Raw genomic sequence first — 26,643 nt, forward strand, 5'->3', positions numbered from 1 at the left:
TCAGATAAACAGAAAACAAGTACACGGATTGAAATGCAGACAAATAAAATCCACCATTAGTATGAAAATCTTTAATCAGATTTCATTTCAGTGTTTCCATTTGTGTGGCCATGTTATTAAAAAGCATCTTAATGACTTAAACGTATAAGCTGGAATGGTTGTAATATCATGATTTTTGAAAGGGAATTACATCCTTACAGGTAATTTTACATATCCCCCATATTTGAGATACCAGCTGACTTCAGAGCAGCTCTGTTCGTTCTCTCTCAACCAAGTGAAAAGAGAGTAGAACCCACAGTGATGAAAGAAATGAGTAATCAAGTGAGTCATGTTTGTAGCCAGTGTTATTATTGGGAACACCGAAACAAAATATGTCAATTTCTCAAAGTCAAACCGCTAGTGAGGGCCAGTCTTGGAGTTGAATCTTAGCCTACAGAGGCTGGGCTCTTTCCATTGCACCTGCTGGTCCTGATGCAATGATGTTGGCATTGGGAGAGAGAAGGGATGACTAGGGGAAAAGTCAGCACTCGCTGTACTCTCCCGATAATCCATCTCTGGGCAGACTCTCCCAGCGGGCCTCCAGGTTCCGCCAGTCTATTTTGCAGACGGTGCGCTGTTCCTTCCCACCTCTCGGCTCCACTGCTACACCCTCACCCATCTTCTTCCAGGTGGCCTGTGACTTCGGGAAAGCAAACAAATGACTTCATGCTGACCCATTTGGAAATTCCTGCTCTGCCTTTTGACCTGTACTTGCGGTCTCTCTGACTATTCTGATCAAGCAGGAAACACATCCTAATATCAGCAAAACCTCTCCTAATTTTCCTAAGAAGCCCCTCCTCCCTCCAGACCCATCACCATTACTCACCTCTAGGAAATTCATAATAAATACCCTGGCCTTCCTGTCTTATCTAGTGCTTGTTCTTTAAAATAATAACAATGCTCACTCCCTCCTGCTCTGAAGAGGCAACCAGTGTAGTAAGCTTCCTGTGTCATCCACCAGCCAGGTCCTTGGGAGGCTTGGCCCCTCGTTCTAGTCTTGAGGGGACATCTGTCATGCTCTGGAATCCCTGCATTTTCTTAAAAATGACCTGTCATAAAATATTCTCCTTAAGAAAATCAAGATTTGGAAAAGAGGAAATGCTGAGTCTCTCCTTTCAGCACCTTGAGCAATAGTTCATTTTGTGCAATTTCCAATTCTATTCAGAGTGTCTAAATTTTTTTTAAATTTATGGACCAATCATCTATCTGCTTATTACACGTCAGTGCTTACGTGCTTAGTCTCTCAGTCATGTCTGACTCTTTGAGACCCCATAGACTGCAGCCCGCCAGGCTCCTCTGTCCATGGGATTCTCCAGGCAAGAATACTGGAGTGGGTTTCCATGCTCTCCTCTAGGGGATCTTTCCAACCCAGGGATGGTACCCAGGTCTCCCACATTGCAGGTTGATTCTTTACCGTCTGAGCCACGTCAGAGAACTCCAAGAAACCAAACAATTGTCAGAGCTCTAAAAGAATGTCAAAAGAAGCAACCATGGGGTAATGTTATAAAAAAATAGAATTTTGAAGTTCTAGTTCAATGTTATTAGTATCAATACTTCTAAACATTCTCCAACATCAGTACGTAATGCTGGAATTACAAGCTCTTGCTTCCCTGTTGGCTCAGTTGGTAAAGAAACCGCCTGCAATGCAGGAGACCCAGGTTTGATCCCTGGGCGGGGAAGGTCCCCTGGAGAAGGAAATGGCTATTCAACTCCAGTATTCTTGCCTGCAGAATCCCATGGACAGAGGAGTCTGGTGGGCTATACAGTCCATGGGGTCACAAAGAGTCGAACACGACTCTATGGCTAAACCAAGGGTCCAAAGACTGCAAATTACTAATATGTGATTGAAATGTCAGCAATAAAATTAATTTGACTGGTATTAAAAGTACTGATGCTAATTGTAGCCTCAGTAAGCATAATACATTTTATTGGCACAAACCACACTATTCTACAATTATTATTCATGTGTAATGTAATCATCCTATCAATTTTCCAGAATTTCTTCTCTTTTGCAGTCTTTTTTCTGTTACCTATGAATATCAACACTGTGGCTGAATAGTAAGCAAGCTAGAACTTTTGAGAATGATAAATAACTCATGAGGAGAGTATGTATCTTCAGTTTTAAATGGTAGGTTTTATGCTCTAGACATAAAAACATGCTAGAAACAGCAACTTTCAACTTTTAAAATTATAGGGTTTTGAAACTGATTTTGGAGAATAGTTGCTTTTAGACCTTGACGAGAGGAACGAACATACAAAGTGTTGATGGAAAGTGGTCTGAGCCGTGTTGTATAATGCACAACATTCTAGGCTCTCTTCCCACCCTCTGGCAGGATTAGATGGAGTGAGTGGCAGAACTTTGTCCTTCAAACAAGTCTCTTAACAGTTCTGCCAGGGGAGTAAAGCACACAGAGAGGACATATGCTGCCAGGAAGACTGTAGAAGCGACATGAGTTCTGACTGGTACAAGGGAGCTGGGTTATAGATTCATTTCCTGGGCTTCTTTTCAATAAAATACAGTGTTCAAGGGTAGAAAAGTCTAGTAAAAGGAATTTGGGATTTTGTTGAGAACCTGAAGGCCGTTTTATGAACTTCAAACAGAAATGCTGTGACGCTGAGAAGTAGAAAATATGGGGTTCCAGGAGTTAGCCTGAGGACACCCGTTACCAGAAAGTGCCCATGTGTCTGACTTCAGGACAAACACCTTGGCATGACACAGTCCAACGGTGCTTCTGGTTAGTACTGAACATTTGCAGCTCTTCCAATGCGGTGTGTGCGTGCTCAGCCGTGTCCGATTCTTTGTGACTCCAGGGACTGGAGCCCGCCGGGCTCCTCGGTCTGTGAAATTTTCCAAGCAAGAATCCTGGAGTGGGTTGCTATTTCCTACTCCAGGGGGTCTTGCCGACCCAGGGATCGAACCTCTCTACTGTCTCCTGCTTTGACAGGTAGATTCTTTACCAACTGCACGACCTGGGAAGCACCTCTTGCAATGCAGTAGTTTCTCTTATTCAGGTATGTATTGATTTGAAGGGAAACATAGAACTTTTTTTATAGAGGGGGCTGTAATGCTCACCAGTGGAGCAGTGGTTACTCTTTATGAACTCAGTAACTAAGGGGGTAAAACTGGAAGGAGCCTTAAAGGTTGCTATTCTCTATTTTGACCTTTCTGAAAGTAGGTGATAATGGGTTTAATCACTGTTAACTCATCTTATAGGACTAGAGCTCTCACAGTAAATAATTATTATTTCTGTGACAACAAGCAGATAAAAAGTCCGAATACAGGGAACTATTTATACTATTTCCTACTGGCAAAGCTCTTTCTCTTCCTACTTTCCTATCCATATATGATCGGACACAAAGTCAACTTATACTTTTCCATGCTGAAGGAATTGTTGATCCAGTTTTTAGTAACTGTCTCTATTCTCTTGTCTCCAAGTCAGTGAGCATCTTTTTTTTCTTTTTCAGATTTTGTGTGTGTGTGTGTGATGTGGACCATTTTTAAAGTTTTTATTGAATTTGCTGCAATATTGCTTCTGCTGTTTATGTTCTGGTTTTTCGATTTGGAAGCCTGTGGAATGTTAGCTCCCCAACTAGGGATTGAACCTCGCACCCCCTGCACTGGAAGGCAAAGTCCCTACTGGACCGAGGGTGAAGTCCCCATGAACATCTTAACTCCAACAGGAGGACTTAGGGATGAGAGCCCAGACTGGACACAGGGGTTGCTTGCCGACTTCCATTTTAACACTGCTTCTCGGATGGGGCTGCTATAGATAAATACAGGACCGCTCTGTTGGTGTGGTGGAAAAGAGAAACATTTATTTGAAAAATGGATATCTATTATTTATGTGTACCTCAAAGAGTGGACTCATTGGAAAAGACCCTGATGCTGGGAAAGATTGAGGGCGAGAGGAGAAGGGGGTGGCAGAGAATGAGCTGGTTAGATAGCATCATTTACTCAATGGACGTGAGTTTGAACATATTCCAGGAGACAGTGAAGGATAGGGAAGGCTGGCGTGCTGCAGTCCCTGGGGTGGCAGAGCCAGACACGACTAAGTGACCGAACAACAACAACAACAAAGTTAACAGAATATTTTACTTATGTCTATCAGATTTATCAGAGAAGGCAATGGCACCCCACTCCAGTACTCTTGCCTGGAAAGTCCCATGGACAGAGGAGCCTGGTAGGCTGCAGTCCATGGGGTCGCTAAGGGTCGGACATGACTGAGTGACTTCACTTTCACTTTTCACTTTCATGCATTGGAGAAGGAAATGGCAACCCACTCCAGTGTTCTTACCTGGAGAATCCCAAGGACAGGGGAGCCTGGTGGGCTGCCGTCTATGGGGTCGCACAGAGTCAGACACGACTGATGTGACTTAGCAGTATCAGATTTATATTTACATGTATGCAACATATACACACATATATGTATGTTAATTTAAGGCAGAATTTTATTAAGGGTTAATTCATTTTTTTTGATGCAATAAAGTGTTCATTGCCTTAATGGCCTAAATTATACATCACTTGTAACCAAATATGAATATCAATTCATCCCAGCTTCATTGAGCTGGGCGCAAAAATTTGCATTTTTCAATTCAGTTTCTTTCTGGTAGGCCAAAGATCTTTAGTTGAGAAAAAGGCAGAAAAAAAGATAAGATCCTCCTTATCAGATTGAACAAACTCTCTCAGAGTCAAGCTGGAAAATGCCTCCTGGTGCTGTCAGAATCAAATGGAAACAAGTGTTACATAAGGGCTAAAAAATCTTCTGAAAATTACTGCAGCATACCCACTGCATTCTTAGATATAGATCACAGAAAATGTCAGAATCCACAGGTATGGAATAAAAGCTAAAATAGTTCATCAAATGAAATCAAATGAAATATTTAAATATGTATGTACAAATTCAACCTACTGTTTTTTATCTGCATTCAACTCTAGATGTGACATCTAATCCATGAATTCCATGTTTAGAGGCTGGAAATAAAGAGAGACTTTAAGCTCTTCAAGTTTTAAAGTTTGAATTGTGGTTTCTTTTTGAAAATCTTAAAAATCCATCAATTCTTCAAGAGATACAAAGGTATATTATTATGCTGGTTAATTTGTATTTTGCAGTAGCTCTGTTTTTTATGAGTGTATTTATTAAAGTGCTTCAAATACATTAATAAGGAAATTCTTTCTAATCTAACTATCCCTTAAAAGATACATTTGAAAAAAAGGACATTTGCTCTCTCTCTCTTATTTTCATCCTATTAGTTTGGTGAGTATATTCCTTTCCTAAATTAACAAAGACAGAGACTGGCATAGGACTTGATAAACTTTGAAAAATAAATTGGGAAGCTTCAAAACAGGTGTATGTGGCATTCTAACCCATTTTTCAGTTTGCTTTTTCTTTTTTAAAAAATTCATTTATTTAAAAAGAATTTTATGCATTAAAAAAATTGAAGTATAGTTAATTTCTCATGTTGTGTAACCCATATTTTTAAATTAAGACTACCTAGAAGCAGAAAGAGCTTGAAATACACACACTCCCTTCTGATGAACTGAGTATTTTCACTCTTGCATGTTTCATCTCCTCCCCACCCAAGAAAGTACATTGTTGGCTCACTCCATCAGACCTCTCCTTATTAGGAGCCTCTCTTCCTGTCTGACATTACCTAACTCCATTGTGTGCCCGAGTGAAACGCCTCCGTTCTGTGGAACCAGGAGTGGAGTGGGTGAGACGGCAGGAGGGGCCCTGGTTTCCTCTTGAGGAAATCAACCTTGCAGCTTGATTACCACATTTCTCACTGTGGCCTGTCTCGTTCTGAGTTATTTATGCGTCTATTCCTTCACCTGGCAGGGTTGTGTTGAGTTGAACTGAAGTCATTAGTCCTGGCTGGATCTGTCTCTGGATCAACGGCCTTCCTTGTCCAGAGTCACTCCCTGAAAGTTGATGAAAACTCATCGCATCCTCAAAACAGATGAGGGAATTCTTGGGCCAATGGGCTTGGGAGCCGAGAGTGAGAGAACCAACCTCCCTGGAAGAAAAATTTCTGCTCTAGTTCAGAACACGCTGGTTTCAGGATCAGCCATAGCCATAGCCCTTTTCGCCTAGATTTCTTCCTGCAAGAAATCTACCCCTGTAGGCATCCTGACCTTACGTGGATTTCTCAAACCTAATTTAGATCAGGGTGTGAGTAGGGAAGAGAGTTCAAAAGAAGAGGCCCCTGAGGCTTTCGGAAACTTTCTATTTTTAGGATGTCAACTTTGATGTTTCCTGGAGTCTTGAGCCAAGCCAGCCTTGGAACAAGGAGCCAGTGAGGAATGGGGTGAGGGGCAGGCTCAAATGCCAGGTCTCGTGCCGACCAGTTGTGTAACCTTGTGGTCTAACTTCTCAGTGCCTCAGTTTCCTTATCTGACATGTGAATATAATAATAGTATGCGTCTGGTGTGGGCTTCGTAGGTGGCACAGTGGTAAACAACCTGCCTGCCAATGCAGGAGTCTCAGGTTTGATGCCCGGGTTGGGAAGATCTCCTGGAGAAGGAAATGGCAACCTGCTCCAGTATTCTTGCCTGGAAAATTCCATGGACAGAGGAGCCTGGCAGGCTACAGTCCATGGGGGTCTCAAAGAGTCTGACACGACTGAGCAATTGAACATGAGCGTCCGTCTGGTAAGGTTGTCATGAGGATCAAATGAGTTAATACACATCAAAAGTTTAAAACAGTGACTGACATCAAAGAAGCATGTGATTTTAATCTAATTGCGTGTATGACGCCTAGGGCTTATTTGCTTTCAAAGTTTTTTTGACTTTTCCTTCAATTCTAAGAGGTTGATCAAATGCTCAAATGCCTCTTGCTCCCTTGTTTCTAAGGCAAAAAGATACTAACAAGTCACGGAGTGGAAATGAAGAAACCAAACAATATAGTCCCTTCACAATAGTGTGTGTGGGTGCCTCTGTTTTTGATGACCTAAGAACACCTTGGTTCTTTCCCTGTCTACTTTGAATTTCTAAAAAAAAAGCTAAAACGGACTCTCTTCTCAAAATTATTATGTGGCCTTATTGTGTCTTTGGAAACTGCATTCAGGGGAAAAATTGAGAAGTTATAGCAGCAGCTTATTAAGGAAAGCCCCTTTTACAGAGCTGGATAATGTAAAAAAAAACAAACAACTGAGACGTGTTATTTGTCTTTTCACATGTCCACATGAATTGGAGAGTTTAAATAGGGGGAAAAAATTTATGCATGTACATACCTGTGTAGGTGTGCACACACACACACTTAGAAATGGTAAAGACAATAGTGAGACATTTAAAAGACAGAAGAAAAAATTTCCAAGGATAAGTGAGTCACCAGATGGTCACACATTGGAAAGGAAGAAGTCCACTCAGCCACTTGGAGGAATTGTTTCCCAGGCGACTCAGTGGTAAAGACTCTGCCTCCCAATCAGTGCAGGAGATGCAGGAGACACAAGAGACATGGGTTTGATTCTTGGGTGGGGAAGATTCCCTGGAAGAGGAAATGGCAACCCACACCAGTATTCTTACCTGGAGAATCCCATGGACAGAGGAGCCTGGTGGGCTACAGTCCATGGGGTCACAAAGAGTCGGACACAACTGAGTGACTTAGCACACACCTGGATGATTTATCTCCAAATGTATGCTTTTCTTTTACAAAATCAGAAGGAGAATCACTGTGAAAGACTCCAAGCAACTTTATGTAACAACCCAGTTTCCTGGATCGTGCTCTTTGAGCACTCTCAGCAGGCTGGGCCTTCCTGCCAAAGCTCTGGACTTCATGAGCTTCATCTGTAGAAGGAAAAGAACATTATCTTTGGGACAATGACATGGGGCCAGAAGAGACACTGAGTCTGTCCTCAGCTGATGGTGTGATCTGGGGCCATGCAAACTACCTCCCTCTGTGTCTTACAGATGAAGACATTGGGCTAAGCAACCTTAAATGTCCTTCTGCATCTGAGACAGAAATAAGGGAGGTGAGTTTACTTCAAAGACCTTCGGCAAATCCCACAGGGTAAGATGCTTTTGTGCCTCTGCCCCAACTTTTTCTTTTGCTTGTTTTTCATCATCATCTCATCATGTTATTCCTTATCCTATGAGATGGATCAGTCAAGTGGGAGAATGATTGAATAAACCAAGCCATCATTTGTGTACTTTTCCTTGAGGGTAGCTGTTGGATAGCTCTTATGTGTGAGGGGGTTTATCCGAGTGATGATTTTCCCAGTAGTCATGTATGGATGTGAGAGTTGGACCAAAAAGAAAGCTGAGAGCTGAAGAATTGATGCTTTTGAACTGTGGTATTGGAGAACACTCCTGAGGGTCCCTTGGACTGCAAGGAGATCAAACCAGTTAATCCTAACTGAGATCAGTCCTGGGTGTTCACTGGTAAGACTGATACTGAAGCTGAAACTCCAATACTTTGGCCACCTGATGTGAAGAACTGACTCTTTGGAAAAGACCCTGAACCTGAAGCTGGGGAAGATTGAAGGCAGGAGGAGAAGGGGACAACAGAGGATGAGATGGTTGGATGGTATCACTGGCCCGATGGACATGAGTTTGAGCAAGCTCTGGGAGTTGGTGATGGACAGGGAGGCCTGGCGTGCTGCAGCCCATGGGGTTGCAAAGAGTCATACACGACTGAGCGACTGATTTGAACTGAACTGTTTGTGTATTTCCTTCTTTTAGCCTCTCTGATCCCTTTCCCCTTAGCAGCGGAGAATGAAGACTCGCTCATGAGACACACGAATCTCATGTGTCTTTTTATTACACAACAAGCACATATACTATAAGTAGTGAAAATGAATGTCGAGACAGATGATGCTTTCTGAGTTGTTTATACGTATAATAACAGAAGGGAACTGCATATATGGATAGTATTTTCTTAAATCGTCTTTCCCCCCACCCCCCACCCTGTAGGGGAGAATACACACAGTCACCTCCCCTCCGTTGCTAATGAATTAAAGCTGAAAAGCAAGTTGAAGGATGAAGTTGTCAGTAAATGATAAATAATTGACTCATGATGACACTGGGCTTCTCGGTTCATAATGGTTATTATTGTTGCAGGAGGGGCTCATTAGTTCCTAGGTGTGGTCTTCCTTCCCGGGCCAGATCAGTTTATCAGGGACCAAATAAATGCAGGAGAAATAATTAGAGATGTGTGCGAAGAGCCGAGCACCCACTCTTCCCATTTGAAAGAAAACGACTCACTTTTCCTTGGCAGCCACACCTTCTAATTACTTGCAAATATTTAAGACTCATTATCTTCAAAGTTTGGAGAAAGACAGAAAAAGGAGGGGGTGAGGGTGGTGGGCAAAGGTGCTGATAGTGGATCAAAGGCCCTGGTTCATCCGCGGCTGACTTTGTTTTGGGCGACTCGGAGCCTCAAGGCGGAGTGGATGAGTTGACAGCTCTTTGGCAATCCGGGCGCCCTGGAGAAGGGCAGCTTGTGTTCAGCCCCACCGCCTGCGACCCGCCCTTTACCTATCTCCTTTGACATGCCATGTTGAGCAAGAGGTGGTGACGGTGGTGCGGTGGGGGAGAGAAGCCTCAAGTTTTCTAGAACCGAGGTGGTTAAATACTGCCCCCTTTCTTTCCTTCCATCACCTCTGGGCTGGCTCACCTTCTGGTAGGGTTGAGACCAACTCCTTTCTCTTCACACCTTCTCCCTGTGAGTCACTTTGGGCCCAAGGTCCTTGCTGCAGGGTCTCAAGCCCACTAGTGTGCATGCATGCTCAGTCGCTAAGTTGTGTCCGACTCTTTGCGACCCCATGGACTGTAGCCTGCCAGGCTCCTCTGTCCATGGGATTTTTCCAGGCAAGGATACTGGGGTGGGTTGTTATTTCTTCCTCCAGGTGATCTTCTCGACCCAGGGATCGAACTCGCGTTTCCCGTAGCTCCTGCATTGGCAAGCAGGTTCTTTACCACCAAGCCACCAGGGAATACCCCAAGACCACTAGAGCCGCTTAGAATTTTTGCTCACACTGCTGAAAGACTCAAGGCCTCCTTCTGTACCTGTGTAGCATTTTATGTAAATTCTGCAAGCGATATGCTCTTCTTAGAGTCTCCTTGTTGAGGGTTCAGCAAACAGGAGACAGATCAAGACTTTAAAAAGGGAGAGTGTTCAAACGAGCATGATGAGAAATCACTTCAGCCAAGTGACTCAGCGTGTCATCTCCACACAACATCAGAATTTAGAATGAGATGGATTGACATGGTGCACTGAGTCTCCTGTCAAATCTTTCTCAGATGCACAATCAAGCTGCTGAGACATTAATATTTTTTCTTTATTTTTTCTTTCTTCTATTTCCTCTTCATCCTGCATCTTGAAAGATTATATTCTTAAGAAGGGGAGTTTTACAGTCTTAGGGATGCAGGTATAAATAAGCTAACTTTCTCTTTCCTTCTCCCTGAATTCCACCCTAAAGGTATATCTTTAAATCTCCTTAAAGGATTTGTTTGGGGTTTCCCTGGTGTGTCAGTTGGTAAAGAATCTGCCTGCAATTCAGGAGACTCAGGTTTGATCCCTGGGTTGGGAAGACCCCCTGGAGAAGGAAGTGGGAGCCCACTCCAGTATTCTTGCCTGGGAAATCCTGTGGACAGAGGAGCCTGGCGGGCTACAGTCCATGGGGTCACAAGAGTCGACATGGCATAGAGCCTAAACCACCACCACCACCACCAAAAGATTTTGACCTTTGGACATGGGTATTGTGGACGTGTCTTTGAGTCTGGTGGCCCATTGAACTGTGGAAACATCTCTGGAGGTTTCATGAATGTATTAGGGCTTCCTAAGATGAAGAAAGCAGGCACTCTGGGCTGTGGTTAATTCGACAGTGCTTCTTTCCTGGCCTTTCTGTTTCTTTGTTTTTCCATCTTTCTTTCCTTCCTTCCTTCCCTCTTTCCTTCCTGTGCTTCCAATACCAAGCATCTCTTTCCACTTATAAATGGTTTAAGGAAATATTTTCTCAGTTGTTCAGATAAATTCTGGCAATGACTCTTCTTACCTTCTATTCTTCAGAAAAAAGAATAAGAATTAGAAGACACTGTAAAATTGTGAATTAAGTTAGAGATATTTCCAAGAATTTTCCTCTGTCTCAGGAATTTTTGCACTCAAAGTTATCCTGCGAAAGCTGCCATGTCGCCACTTAAAGCTCAGTCAGCCACATCAGCTAGAAGATGCTCTAATGAACCAAATGGTACCTCTATGCCTTTGAATTTTTATGCTACTTTAAACCCTTTAACATGGACTGGATTTTTAAACTTCTTCTCTCTTAAAGTTTAAAAACATTTTTAGTATCTGTTAAGTGTTCACGTTGTGCTCAGCACTTAGCCAGTGCTATAAATGTTGCAGTATATGAGAACCAGATGATACAGACGCTCTGTCGAAGGTTTCAGCATTCTAGAGGACAGCAAGAGACTCAGCTTGTGCATACATATTCATGTATATACCATATCATATAGCCTTCCCTGGTAATTCAGTGGTAAAGAATCTGCCTGCCAATGCAGGAGGCGTGGGTTCGATCCCTGGGTCGGGAAGATCCTCTGTAGAAGGAAATGGCAACCCACTCCAGTATTATTGCCTGGAAAATCCCATGGACAGAGGAGCCTGGTAGGTCCATGGGGTCGCAAAGAGTCAGACACGACTGAGCCACTTCACTTTCATACATGTATATACACTATCATATAGCCTTCCCTGGTAACTCAGTGGTAAAGATTCTGCCTGCCAATGCAGGAGGCGTGGGTTTGATCCCTGGGTCGGGAAGATCCGCTGGAGAAGGAAATGGCAGCCCATTCCAGTATTTTTGCCTGGAGAATCCCAGGGACAGAGGAGCCTGGTGGGCTACAGTCCATGGGGTCACACAGAGTCAGACACGACTGAGTTACTAACATTTTCACTTTGTGTACGTATGAATGTATACACACACACACACACACACCTGTATGCTCTAAACCAACTGCACATGTGCGCACACAGAAAACACGTCCACAGTTGTCCTTCCAAATTCTGACGTCCTGAAGACCATAAGAAAAATGTATGGCTGAGGAGCTGAAGTCAAAAGTGACTTTTAAAATGCTATGAATTTCATTAATAGGAACGATAAATACAATACCAACCGTGACCCTGTGATTTATAACAAGCAATAAACATTTGATCTTTGTCCCTGTTTTTGGCACAAGTGAGTGAAAGTCGCTCAGTCGTGTCCAACTCTTTGTGACCCCATGGACTATACAGTCCATGGAATTCTCTAATTCAGAATGGGAGTGGGTAGCCTTTCCCTTTTCCAGAGGATCCTCCCAATCCAGCATTAAAGCCAGGTCTCCTGCATTGCAGGCGGATTCTTTACCAGCTGAGCCACTAGGGAAGCCCTAGTTTTTGGCACAGAGCTCCTAAAACTTTTGGAATTTCCTCAACCTTGAGAGAGGTAGGATAAAGGTGTCTTTTTTATGTTAATAAAAAGGGGTGGGTTTGGGGAGAGCACCTGGGTAGTCTCTGGAGGGGCTGGTTGCCTGGGGAGCCAACCAGGTGATTAGAAGCTAACCTTCAGTCCCTTCCCCAACCTCCTGGGAGGGGAGAGGGGCTGGAGATTGAACTGAGAGCCAGTGGTCAATGACTTAATCAGTCATGCCTATTTAATAAAGCCTTTATAAAAACCTTTCCAAAGGGGAGAGTTCAGAGAGTATCCAGGTTGGTGAGCACATGGAGTTTTGGGGAGACTGGTGGGCTTGGAGAAGGCATGGACATTCTGTGCCTTTGCCCCATGCATGCATGCTAAGTCGCTTCAGTCATGTGTGAGTCTTTGGGACCCCATGGGCTGTAGCCCGCCAGGCTCATCTGTCCATGGGGCTCTCCCCGCAAGAATATTGGAGTGGGTTGCCATGCCCTCCTCCAGGGGATCTCCCCGACCCAGGGACTGAACCCACGTCTCTTATGTCTCCTGCGTTGGCAGGCGCGTTCTTTACCACTAGTGCCTCCTGGGAAGCCCTGACTTTGCCCCATATCTTGCCCTATTTAAGTTTTCAATCAGGCTGTTCCTGAGTTATATCCTGTTATAATAAACAGGCAATCTAGTGAATAAAATGTTTCTCTGAGTTCTGTGAGCTACATTAGCAAATTAATTGAACCCCAGAAGGCAGTTTTGATAACCTCTGACTTACAGCCAGTGGGTCAGAAGCATAGGTAATAACCTGAACTTGTAACCAGAATCTAAAGTGGGGGAAGCCTTGTGGGACTGAGGCCTTACTACGTGAAATCTGACGCTACCTCTGAGAACACAGCGTCAGAAGTGAGCTGAATTGTAGGCCACTCACTCAGTAGGCCCTGGAGTATCACCTGCTAGTGTGTGGATCTCCTCGCCCCCGGCCCACCCCCCCACCCCCCACCCCCCACTGTAAGAGGTTACCGGAACTTGAGTAACACCAAAAAAATCCCAAAGCAATGATACTTTATAATAGGGTGCATAGTTCTTGTCATTTCATTTGTCATCCTTTGCTCGCCTAGAAACTTCTCAGCAACTCTCTTCACTGAATTTTTAATGAATTGCAGCTTAGCAAATCATTTAGCGTTGTTTAAGTCAGACAACTTTTGTCTGGTCCTCCATTCACACACTCAACATCTTCCTGATTTTAGATATCTTGCCTTGGAGCCTCTTCAAGGGTCCTACTGAATTCTTGGGGATATCCAACTTGGGAGATCTCACACCAAAACTTGAGCCATTTACCCCTCTGCACACTTCTCAGCTGTCTTTCCCTGAAGTTAAGGAGAGATGCCCATAACCAACGTCTTTCCATCGTCTTCTTGATCTTCCCTAAGACTTCATTACAAAATCCAGTACTCCTGCTCTGCCCTCTTCATTTCTTTCCTGTTGTGACTTCTGCAGTTTCTCAGTAATCAGGTCTAACAGGATTGCTTCACAGCTTCATATACTAAAACCAAGAAGATAAAAAGAAGTCCAAAAATTTTTTCTTTTTGCTATAACTTTATATAGAAGGATTGCTATCTTCATTAATTAATGATTGATATTTAGTAAGTTATATGAAACTCTGGGCTTCCCAGGTAGCACAGTGGTCAAGAATGCCCTCACTAATGCAGGAGACACAAGAGACGTGGGTTCTATCCCTGGGTTGGGACGATCCCCTGGAGAAGGAAATGGCAACCTGCTCTGACATTCTTGCTTGGGAAAGTCCCATGGACAGAGGATCCTGGCGGGCTACAGTTCATGGGGTTACAAAGAGTTGGATATGACTTAGTGATTAAGCACACACACACACACACATGAAACTCTTTATGTCCTGTTTCAGTGTTTATAAAGCATCTTAAGAACCTAAGTATTATCTCATGTTAATTATTGAGTTAATTACCTAGTCTTTTACCAAATATTTATTGAAGACCACCTATGTGCCAGACACACTGAACACTGAAGGGAGAAGGTGAAAAGACACGGCTCCCCCACGTGAAGCCGCGTGTCAGGCCCTGCGCTAAGTGCTTTGGGCATATCCTCCTTTTAACCTCATAACGACAGTCTGCCCACTCAATAAGGGAGGACACTGAGGCCAAGAGGCAGTGTTAGGAGTCAAGCTGAATGAAGTCTGACTGATGCCAAAGTCACTCACTTTAAGCACTAAGTGGTACCACTTTCAACTCCTCTAGGTAGGGTAGGCTCTTGCCGCTGGGTGTGTGGGAGGAGGTGGGATGACTCCAGAGGTAACCACAGAAGGGCAGGCGTTGGACTAATCATATGGTAGTCAGGCTTGTAAAGAGCCCCCTCATAACCACCACCTGGATACACCTTGTGTGATCCCCTCCCCTGAGTGGGCAGAGACCTCGTGAATAGGATGAGCTGTCACTCTTGTGATTAGGTTACATTATCTGGATGATATGCCAAAAGTGAAGATATTTTACAAATCAGTTTTTTTGAGTTCATCATCTAGGTCAGCCTCACCCCATCAGCTGAGCCCTTAAGAACAGGGCTATCTGATATCAACAGCCATGATACAAAAGGGCCTGGGAGCAGGAGACACCTAGGAGCTGAAGGCAACCGATAACCAACAGTCAGCTAGGAACTGGAGACCTCAGTCCTGTACCCGCCAGGTGATAAATTCTGCCCACCAGCAGTGAGCTTGGAAGAGGATGCCAGAAGAGAGAAATTCAGATGAGATCTAGCCCCTGTGAACAATTCGATTTTCACCTGATGAAACCACATTTCTTGTTTTGATGATATTAATTTGTTACACAGCAGAAGAAAATAGAACAGGCAAGAAACACTGAGATGGCATGTAGATCAAAAGTTATCACAACAAAAATCAAGAAAACTGATTAAACATATATATTCCAACTCTATTTTCTCTCTCCCTCTCTCTATTTCTTGGGGCTTCCCAGGTGGTCTTAGTGGTAAAGAACTCACCTGCCAATGCAGGAGACATAAGAGACATAGGTTCAATCCCTGGGTAGGGAAGATCCCCTGGAGGAGGTCATGGCAACCCATTCCAGTATTCTTGCCTTAAAAATTCCATGGACAGAGGAGCTTGGAGGGCTACAGTCCACGGGATCAGAGTCAGACACGACTAAAGTCATTAGCACGCATGCACACTGTCTCTCTCTTTCTAAGTCACTGTGATTTATTTCTCCTAAAATATGCTCACCAACTTGGGATTTATTCTTTGCTATCACTTGACATGTTCATTTATTGTGAACTTGGTCCCAATTTGTTTAACTCTTTAAAAATTAGCACTGGGAATGAGTTTCTCCAGTGGCTCCATGCCTTTTTGTTGCTGTTGTTCTGTTACTAAGTTGTGTCTGACTCTTTGCCACCCCATGGACTACAGCACGCCAGGCTCCTCTGTCCTCCACTATCTCCCGGAGTTTGCGCAGGTTCTTGTCCATTGAGTCGGTGATGCCATCCAACCATCTCATCCTCTGTCGTCCCCTTCTCCTCCCACCTTCAATCTTTCCCAGCATCGGGAGTCTTTTCCGATGAGTCAGCTCTTTGCATCAGGTGGCCAAATTATTGGAGCTTCAGCTTCAGCTTCAGTCCTTCCAATGAATATTCAGGGTTGATTTCCTTTAGTGTTGACTGGTTTAATTTCCTTGCTGTCCAAGGGACTTCTCCAGTACCACAGTTCAAAAGCATCAATTCTTCCATACCTTTTAGAGTGATGCAAAATTTGTTAGGATAGAAATTTTGCTAGAATGTAAATCCCACAAGGATGTAGTCCTCATGATGGCAAAGATTCTTGCCTGGCCCATAGTTAGTACTAAATAAATATTTGTTTAACCAAATGATTCATAGAAACCCTTTGCTATACCTGAACCCTCTGTTACCATTTGCTGAAGATTTATTGATCAAATTCTAGTTACAAAGTCTGAACTCTTTACCTGCCCACCAGCAACCATTTCTGTTTGAAGCATTCCTCCAATCCCTTCCTTTTCATAAGCTTTCTAGGTCACACATTCAAACATCTTTTGCAAAAGACCCCTTCAGCATCCTTTGCCGTAATTTAAAAGCACAGAGAATACCTTCACGTGTGGCAACCATAATTGACACTGATCACATTCGGTCGAAGGATTGTTACCTTTTAGTGAGCATTTCCAGTTTAGGAGGTCAAAGAGGAGCTGGAAATATTCAGAGATATGCCCTAAATCTGAAAAGGAGTACATACACAGTGAATAATAATTAAGTGAACTTGGTGGGTTTTATAGTGTGTGTAAGAAAAGATGATTCAAGTAGCTTGATTGTGCTCTCTCGATTTTTTTTCTGTGCTTGATATTTTAAAGTACTCAGTATCATGCTTTCCACTGGAAGATGTTCCTGCTGCTACAAATTACAGAGCGCTGCACAAACGCTAATGTGACAACATGACTTCTGTTTGCTCCCTAAATGTCTAAAGCTTCTGTCTGCCCCTCCTCTGAGTGGCTGCCCTGATAGCCTGGCTCATGGATCCGCAGCAGCGGCTCCCTCTTTGCCAGTGGTGAATCTCTTAACAAGGGGATTTAGCTGGATTCCAAGCTGACTCAATCCTCTGTCAGTTCTGGTAGGATAATTCCCCCAAAGCAGCAGTAGCTTTCTTGGTTGCTTTGCTTTGGTTTCTGTAACTACGTGGTTATTATGCTTTATTTTCACAACCGTAGTATTAGTCATGTGTCAGAAAAGAAAAAAAAAAAAAGACCTTCTAGCTTCCTAAATATGTTACTAAGAATTCCAGCCAAAGACATATCAGACATACTTTCTTGTAAATACGCAGGAACCACTGAGCTTCCTTCCAAAATAAAAACCTGATGTGTTTTGTCCCCCAGTATGTGCACATTGTCACTCATTGGAACAATATGCATGCGTCAAAAATTTAGTTAGGAGACCTGTTCATGGTAAGTTTTCAGCAAATATTGTGCATATAAAGAAATCTATTATCTGAACTCAAAACTCTCTTGGGGAGTTTATTGAGCATGGAAGAATAGATTTTTTTTACTGTGGATAAAATGGCAAAACAGGAAGCTTTTCTTAAAAAAAGCCTTTCTACCTCTAATCGCTATGCCTCTCTGGCAGCTCTGTCTTTGGAGAAAGCTATCTAATGAACTCTCTTTACCAATCAGATCATTATCATAATGGGTTCATGTCCTAAAGACATTACATTAAAGAAGAAGCAGTAGCTAAGCTCACAGATTTCATGGAATATGAATTTAAACAGTTCTCTGCCTTATACAGCACATTTTAAAATAAGAAGAAAACATCAAGGCATCATGAAAAAGTGCTGCCTTGCTCATGTAGATCAAACTTCTCATATTTCCTTAATAATCTTACACACACACACACACACACGCACACACTTTTTTTGATCATGTAGTATTTATATGGTCAAAGCTATGTTTTTTCCAGTAGTCACATCTGGCTGTGAGAGTTATAGCTGTGGACTGTAAAGAAGGCTGAACACCGAAGAATTGATACTTGGAGATGAAACCAGTCAGCCCTAAAGGAAATCAACCCTGAATATTCATTGGAAGAACTGATGCTGAAGTTGAAGCTGCAGTACTTTGGCCACTTGATGTGAAGAGCTGACTCATCGGAAAAGACCCTGATGCTGGAAAAGATTGAAGGCAAAATCAGAAGGGGGTGGCAGAGGATAAGATGTTTAGATAGCATCACCGACTCGATGGAATTTGAGCAAACTCTGGGAGATAATGGAGGACAGAGGAGCGTGGTATGCTGCAGTCCATGGGGTGGCAAAGAGTCAGACACAATTTAGCGCCAAAAAACAGCGAAGTATTTACATGAGGCAAATGAAGTCCTTGTTCTAAATGTCTCTAAATCATTACTGTTTGTTAACCCAGGAATGATTCAACTCGAAGGAACACAGAAAAGCGTAGACTGGAATCAAAGCTCTGGTTAAGCAGTTCACGGACATGCACCAGTATGAAATGAGAAGATGTGTAATATTTATTTTGCCTGGGAGGTAGCAGGAATGTGGGCGGGGAATGTTTGGGAGCCTTCCTTGCACCTTTGTGAGAAGGGGGCAGCAAAAACAGGAGAAAAAACTGTCTAAAACATATTGAGCCACAGACTTGAATTCATCCTACGCTCAGCCACATTTTTCAGATAAATTTGGCTGCCTGACAGCTGACACCTGTCAGTCACAAGAGGAAATATGATCAAAGGTGATGAAGATATGATCAAAGAGGATGAAGAGCCATGCTCTCAAAGGCCACTTTCCATCTTTATTATATGCCAGCAAGCTGTTCTGGTTTGTAACCTCCTCTCACTGTGACAGACCAATTCAGAGACTTCATTTTGCTGAATCAGGTTGCTGGAGCACTCAGGGTTTGACATTAAGAAGCTGGTGTTTGCACCTGGAGGAACCAATTCGTTCCTTCATGGGACAAAAGCCAACTGTCATTTTCAATAGGTCATGGGAATTGGAGACATTAGATTACACTACCAGTGGAAAAATAAACACTCATACACATATGTGTAAATATATACTTGCATGCGTGCTCAGTCGTACAGTCCTGTTTGATTCTTTGAGACCCCATGGACTGTAGCCCATGTAGCCAGGCTCCTCTGTCCATGGAATTTTCCAAGCAAGAATAGTGGAGGGGGTAGTCATTTCCTTCTCCAGGGGATCTTCCTGACCCAGGGATTGAACCCACATCTCCTGCATTGGCAGACGGATTCTTTACCCTATGAGCCACCAGAGAAGCCCCATACATGCATATATATATATATATATATATATACATGTGCATCCAAATATGTGCAAAGAGCACATACACACCAGTATATATATATATATATATATATATATATATATATATATATATACACACACATATCCATATCCATACGCAGTTGTTATATACTGATGACTCTGGTTTCAGGACTGATCTAGACCACAAACCAAAAAATATGATTTCATTGTAGGAACTTGGCTGAAAGACCTGTTCATTCAACATAAGTTTTATCATCAAAACCACTTCCCATTGAGGTTTTAAGGTATTAAGTTTGTAATATCCAAACTTAAAAAATTAATAGGAAGATAATTGGTTTACAATGCTGTGTCGGTTTCCGTTATATAGCAACATCAATCAGTCATAAGTATACATTGGTCCCCTCCCTCTTGAACCTCCCTCGCACCCACCCCCATCCTCTCTCCGCCATCTAGATTGTCACAGAGGACCGCATTGAGCTCCTTGTATTTTACGGCAATTTCCCACTAGCTGTCTAGTTTACATACGGTAATGTGTATGCTTCAATGCTACTCTTTCGGGTCATCCCACCCTTACCCCCTGCTGTGTCCACAAGTCTGTGGGCTGCTGTATCTATGTCTGTGTCTGTATTCTTGCCCTGCAAATAGGTTTATCAGTGTCATTTTTCTAGATTCCGTATATATGAATTGTTATATGGTATTTGTTTTCTCAAAACACCCAAACTTTAAAAGCTTATTTTAAACCTCATTTCTGCTCAAATCCAGTGCCATTGCCACAGGCCTTGGTGCAAGCGAGTTTGTGTATGAAGTCAGCATTCTCCACAAAAACAAACTAATCAAAATGTAGAAGGTCCGCCGGACTCAGGAGCCAAGGTTCCAAAGACTCCCGGTTCATAGATTAAAATTTCTTTGCAAATAGATTAAGAGAATCTGAAGAATCTAATATTGTTGACCCAAATATCTTCCTTTGCTTGGACACATCATAAAATGATAACATCCACAGGCAAAGAGGGAAGTTAGTGAAGCATAAACACACTGAGAATTGCAGGGACAATTCAGGACATTCAGGCACAACCCAAAGAAATGTCTCAGTTATATAACTGTTTGGTAACATTCCCCATTTAAATCTGTCTGTCCAAACTCAGAACAGTTTGCCCTCTATAAATCGTGATTCTCATCAACCTTAACTAACCATTTTTAAGTTTCTTTTTCCTCAGGTAGGAAACTTGAAAGAATATGATTTTGCCATAGCTAACAATTAGAATGCTGTGTGAACTGTGTACTATTTCTGAATTGGCCGTGTGGGGTTAAAAGAAAATCTACATTTGTATAGCTCTTGCTGTGGACTGAATTGTGTCTCTCCCAAATGCATAAGTTGAAGCTCTAACCTCTGATCTGACTGTATTTAGAATCAGATCAGATCAGTCGCTCAGTCGTGTCCGAGTCCTCACGACCCCATGAATCGCAGCATGCCAGGCCTCCCTGTCCATCACAAACTCCTGGAGTTCACTTAGACTCACGTCCATGGAGTCAGTGATGCCATCCAGCCATCTCATCCTCTGCCGTCCCCTTCTCCTCCTGCCCCCAATCCCTCCCAGCATCAGAGTCTTTTCCAATGAGTCAACTCTTTGCATGAGGTGGCCATAAGTAAGGTTAAACAAGGTTGTATGGATGGGGCCTTGATCCGAGAGACAGAGAGCTGTTGTCTTTGAGGTCCCATGGACTGTAGCTGTCCAGGCTCCTCTGCCCATGGGATTTTCCAGGTAAGAATACTGGAGTGACGTGCCATTCCCTTCTCTAGGGGATCTTCCTGACCCAGGGATCAAATCTACATCTCTTGCGTGTCCTGCATTGGTAAGTGGGTTCCTTATCCCTAGCACTACCTAGGAAGCCCACGTTGTCCTTTTAAGAAAAGGAAGACACATACGACTTCTCCTCTGCCATGGAAGGCACAAAGAGAAGGCTGCTGACTGCAAGCCAGGCAGAGAATTCTTGGTGGTGGTGGTTTAATCGCCAAGGCCTGTCTAACTCTTTGTGATCCCATGCACTTAGCCTGCCAGGCTCCTCTGTCCCTGGGATTTCCCAGGCAAAAATACTGGAATGGGGTTGCCATTTCCTTCTTGCAAGTGGTCTCCTGCATTGCAGGTGGATTCTTTACTGACTGAGCCACCAGGAAGAAAGAACCCTTACCAGGAACTGAATCAGCCACGAGTGTAATCTGTGAGAAATACATTTCTATTGTTTAAGCTGCCACATCTGTAGTATTTTGTTATGACAACCCGAGTGGGCTAGGAAGGTTCTCTTGACTCTTCAACGAGGCCTCCAAATGGATCGATTTCCTCTTAGGAGAAAGCTGAGACAATTGCGGAGTGAAAGGACAATGGAGGCCATTTAACTATTAAGTGATTGCCCAGGGGGTACAGCCCAGGCGTCTGAAGCTCTCCTTTCAAGTACCCAGGATTCTGAGATTCTGGTGGAAGAGCCTGCTGCTGGGTGGTATCCTTACCTGGGAAATCCCACGGACAGAGGAGCCTGGCGGGCTACAGTCCATGCAAAGAGTCAGACCACTGAGCGCCTGACACTTTCGCTCCGTCACTCACTCACCGAGCAGATAGTGTGGCCTTTCTGCCCGGTCCTACAGCTTTACTGTCGAGTCACTCGCGCCTGCTAGGAGGTGCCTCCCAGATCTCCTGGGACTCTAGGGCTGGAAAGATCTGTAAGAAGCGCTGAGGTATCCTTGGAAGTGTTAGCACTAGGGCAGGTGTCTTGGAAAAGGAAGGGTGCGTCTCGTTTTCTTACGGCTTGAATCCAATAATATATACTCAGTGTCGTCATGTTCTCTCACCAACTCCGTTTCTCCATCTTCTTTCTTGATGCCTCAGGGTTGTCATCATGTACATCAATTTTTTTAAAACACATTTATTGGCGTATAGTTATTTACAATGTTGTGTTAGTTTCAGGTATACGGCCAAGTTATTCAGTCATACATATGCATATATATGCATCTATATATATAACTTTTTTTTTCCACATTCTTTACTCATGTAGGTTATTATAGAATGTTGAGTAGAGATCCCTGTGCAATACCAGGGATTTTAATACAGTAGTGTTATCTATTTACTACATAGTAAGTAGCATTCAGTTTTTACAGAATTCAGTGATTCTAGAGAAAGAGGTGTGAGGGATCGTTTCTATACTGAATGGAACCAGACAGTTTTTTGCTGTTGTTTTTATTTTTACCCGTACCGGCAATAGGTTTGGAAATTTTAAAGCACTTTCTTTGTCTTAATTAGATGGCATTATGAAACTCATTATAATAGATAATAGTTGACGTTAATCAAAACAACCAACTTTCTAATTGAATTGATAAACCAATCAGTCCCCTAAGGCACTTCATGGCATACTATGTAGATGGAGAATAATTAGATGTATTTGTACAATATGGTGAAAATTAAAAGTAAATATATATATATGTATATGTATATGATTTGTAACTGTAATTTAAAATGTTGGGATTTTTCTTCAATGATAATTATCATCAGTGATTCTCTAGGGGAAATTGCTAGTAAAATTCATTTGGACTTTTATAAACTGAAGCTTCTAAACCCAAAATTAAACAAATATGTGTTTATTTTTTAAAAGAGCAATGTGCACATTTGCTTATTCAGTTAACCTGGATGGTCTTTACTCATCTAAGCAGTAGAAAGATGCTGTTGGAGAAGAGTTTTGACCTGCAGTGAATCTACATCTCCTTCTAATGCCCAATATTAGTCTGTTTGAGCCTTTAAACGTAGTCTTTTGTACCTTGATGTGAACAGAGAGTTCTGAGCATATTGTAATGCAGAAGGTTGTGGGGCTGGGAGTTGTGTAGTTAAAAGAAAAAATTTCTCAGCCTTGGGGAGTTGAGAAGACGAGATGGGTTGCTCAAGTGTGCCCGGGGACTCAGGTTACTGCTAGAATACAGTTTCCTGTGGAAGGGAAATGGCTGTAGTGTGAGAAAATTCTCAATCAGAATGCCCTGGGGCACTTCCTGGGCCCCATCCCTGTTGTTTCTGCAGGTCTTGGGTTGGGCTCGGAGTGGGCATGGTTCACAAGTGCCTGCACACTGCTGCTGGCTGCTGGCCTGTGGCTGAACTTTGAGAACCACTACTCCAGCGCTGCGCAATGTGCTTTGATGAGCTGTGGCGCTGGGTCCCCTGGATTTGCTGAGGTCAAGTAAAACGTCCGTATAGTCAGTTCTTTTGTTAAGTTCAAGAGCCTTGCTTGCCAAAATAGCTTCAAAGAGATCATATGAAATCTATGTAAATACAGCTCATATGGTCTTAGAATAAGACCTTTAAATTTTAAAGCTATTTGCCTTAAAAAGCTATATATACAGTATATGTGTATGTGTGCATATATATGCGTGTATATGTGTCTGTGTGAGCATTTAGTAAATCAGTTGCCTTTTCATCATTTTCTCCTCCTATAAATGATCTGATGTAAACAAATATCGCGTATTAATGCATATATGTAGAATCTAGAAAAATGGCACAGATGAATCTATTTTCAGTTCAGTTCAGTTCAGTCCCTCAGTCGTGTCCGACTCTTTGTGACCTCATGAATCGCAGCACGCCAGGCCTCCCTGTCCATCACCAACTCCCGGAGTTCACCCAGACTCACGTCCATCGAGTCAGTGATGCCATCCAGCCATTTCATCCTCTGTCGTCCCCTCCTGCTCCTGCCCTTAATCCCTCCCAGCATCAGAGTCTTTTCCAATGAGTCAACTCTTCGCATCAGGTGGCCAAAGTACTGGAGTTTCAGCTTTAGCATCATTCCTTCCAAAGAAATCCCAGGGCTGATCTCCTTCAGAATGGACTGGTTGGATCTCCTTGCAGTCCAAGGGACTCTCAAGAGTCTTCTCCAACACCACAGTTCAAAAGCATCAATTCTTCTGCACTAAGCTTTCTTCACAGTCAAACTCTCACATCCATACATGACCACTGGAAAAACCATAGCCTTGACTAGACGGACCTTTGTAGGCAAAGTCATGTCTCTGCTTTTGAATATTCTATCTAGGTTGGTCATAACTTTCCTTCCAAGGAGTAAGTGTCTTTTAATTTCATGGCTGCAGTCACCATCTGCAGTGATTTTGGAGCCCCAAAAAATAAAGTCTGACACTGTTTCCACTGTTTCCCCATCTCTTTGCCATGAAGTGATGGGACCAGATGCCATGATCTTTGTCTTCTGAATGTTGAGCTTTAAGGCAACTTTTTCACTCTCCACTTTCATCAAGAGGCTTTTTAGTTCTTCTTCACTTTCTGCCATAAGGGTGGTGTCATCTGCATATCTGAGGTTATTGATTTTTCTCCTGGCAATCTTGATTCCAGCTTGATCAAATTGCCAACATCTGCTGGATCATCGAAAAAGCAAGAGAGTTCCAGAAAAACATCTATTTCTGCTTTATTGACTATGCCAAAGCCTTTGACTGTGTGGATCACAATAAACTGTGGAAAATTCTGAAAGAGCTCAGAATACCAGACCACCTGACTTGCCTCTTGAGAAACCTGTATGCAGGTCAGGAAGCAACACTTAGAACTGGACATGGAACAACAGACTGGTTGCATATAGGAAAAGGAGTATGTCAAGGCTGTCATCACCCTGCTTATTTAACTTATATGTAGAGTAGGGAAGGAATAGAGACGCAGATGTAGAGAATGGACTTGTGCACACAAGGAGAGGAAAGGGGGTTGGGATAAATTGGGAGATTGGGATTGATATATATACATGCTACCATGTGTAAAATAGATAGCTAGTAAGAAGCTGCTGTATAACATTGGGAGCTCGGTGCTCTGTGATGACCTAGAGGAGTGGGATGGGGGTGAGGTGTGGAGGGTGGGAGACTCAAGAGGAAGGGGATATATATATATATATATATATATATATATATATATATACACATTATTATGCAGCAGAAACCAACACAACGTTGAAAAGCAATTACTAGCTCAGTTTAGCCGCTCAGTCATGTCTGACTCTTTGTGACCCCAAGGACTGCAGCACAGCAGGCTTCCCTGTCTATGACCAACTCCAAGAGCTCGCTCAAACTCATGTCCATCGAGTCAGTGATACCATCCAACCATTTCATCCTCTGTCATCCCCTTCTCCTGCCTTCAGTCTTTCCCAGCATCACAGTCTTTTCCAATGAGTCAGTTTTTCACATCAGGTGGCCAGAGTATTGGAGTTTCAGCTTCTACATCAGTCCTTCCAGTGAGTATTCAGGACTGATTTCCTTTAGGATGAACTTGGATGGATGAACTTGCAGATCCATGCAGATGAACTAGGATGGATCTCCTTGCAGCTCAAGGGACTCTCAAGAGTCTTCTCCAATACTGCAGTTCAAAAGCATCAATTCTTTGGCGCTCAGCTTTCTTTATATTCCAACTCTCACAGCCATACAGGACTACTGGAAAAACCATAGCTTTGACTAGATGGGCCTTTGTTGGCAAAATAATGTATCTGCTTTTTAATATGTTGTCTAGGTTGGTCATAGCTTTTCTTCCAAGGAGCAAACATCTTTTAATTTCATGGCTGCAGTCACCATCTGCAGTGATTTTGGAGCCCAAGAAAGTAAATCTGTCACTGTTGCCATTGTTTCCCCATCTATTTGCATAAAGTGATGGGACTCGATGCCGTGATCTTAGTTTTTTTAATGTTGAGTTTTAAGCCAACTTTTCACTCAATATAAAAGCAATTATACCCCAAGGAAAAAAAGAACTGTGCTGAGATGAGCCCCCAACACCCCCAGGTCCATGGTTTTTGGTGGAAAACAGTCAAGAAGTCTACAAAGATTATTTTTAAAGTCATGCAGTAAGAGCTTTGAGAACAGAATCTAAATCTTTAAAAATAGTTTTATTTACTTTAGTCCCTAAAGTCAAGGGTCTTATATGGTGTTTTTGTATGTCTAGGAGGCCCAAAGGTAGACAACAAGATCTTTTAACATCCCTGAAATCATATGAAATACTGTATATATATATACACACACATGCGTGTATATGTGTGTGTGTATATATATGCATGTGTGTGAGTTATGCATTTTCCAGTCTTTTACTTCCAAGAACTTCTCACATATAGCCATATAATAAATATTTTTTAGTTTTAGAAATTATACCTATAATATAGAGAAATCTTTATATGCTAATACCAACTGTTTTTAAGATCACCACAGTATTAAAACTATTGACTTAAAATATCCACCTGGATATGATTCTGGGCAGTGCCCTCAAAATAAACCAAAATATGGTAGTTGCTATCCTGCTCTTAAAAATCAGTTTGAGGGGCTTCCTTGGTGGTCCACTGGCCGACTCCACGCTCCTGACCCAAGGGGCCTGGGTTCGATCCCTGGTCAGGGAAGTGGATCCCAGTGCCATGACTCAGAGTTTCCA

The 26,643-nt window shown here is 42.8% G+C and overlaps 1 long non-coding RNA gene across 1 annotated transcript; it reads left to right on the top strand.

Annotated features, from left to right (window-relative positions):
• Nucleotides 1–2,396: 2,396 nt before the first annotated feature.
• Nucleotides 2,397–5,043, top strand: LOC112443732 (uncharacterized). The gene is made up of 2 exons (XR_003032143.2): nucleotides 2,397–3,051; nucleotides 3,505–5,043. It is a non-coding gene; the product is annotated as an uncharacterized lncRNA (long non-coding RNA).
• The last annotated feature ends 21,600 nt before the right edge of the window (nucleotides 5,044–26,643 follow it).

The sequence above is a fragment of the Bos taurus genome, chromosome 23, assembly GCF_002263795.3.
Source record: "Bos taurus isolate L1 Dominette 01449 registration number 42190680 breed Hereford chromosome 23, ARS-UCD2.0, whole genome shotgun sequence".
Taxonomy (NCBI): Eukaryota; Metazoa; Chordata; class Mammalia; order Artiodactyla; family Bovidae; genus Bos; species Bos taurus.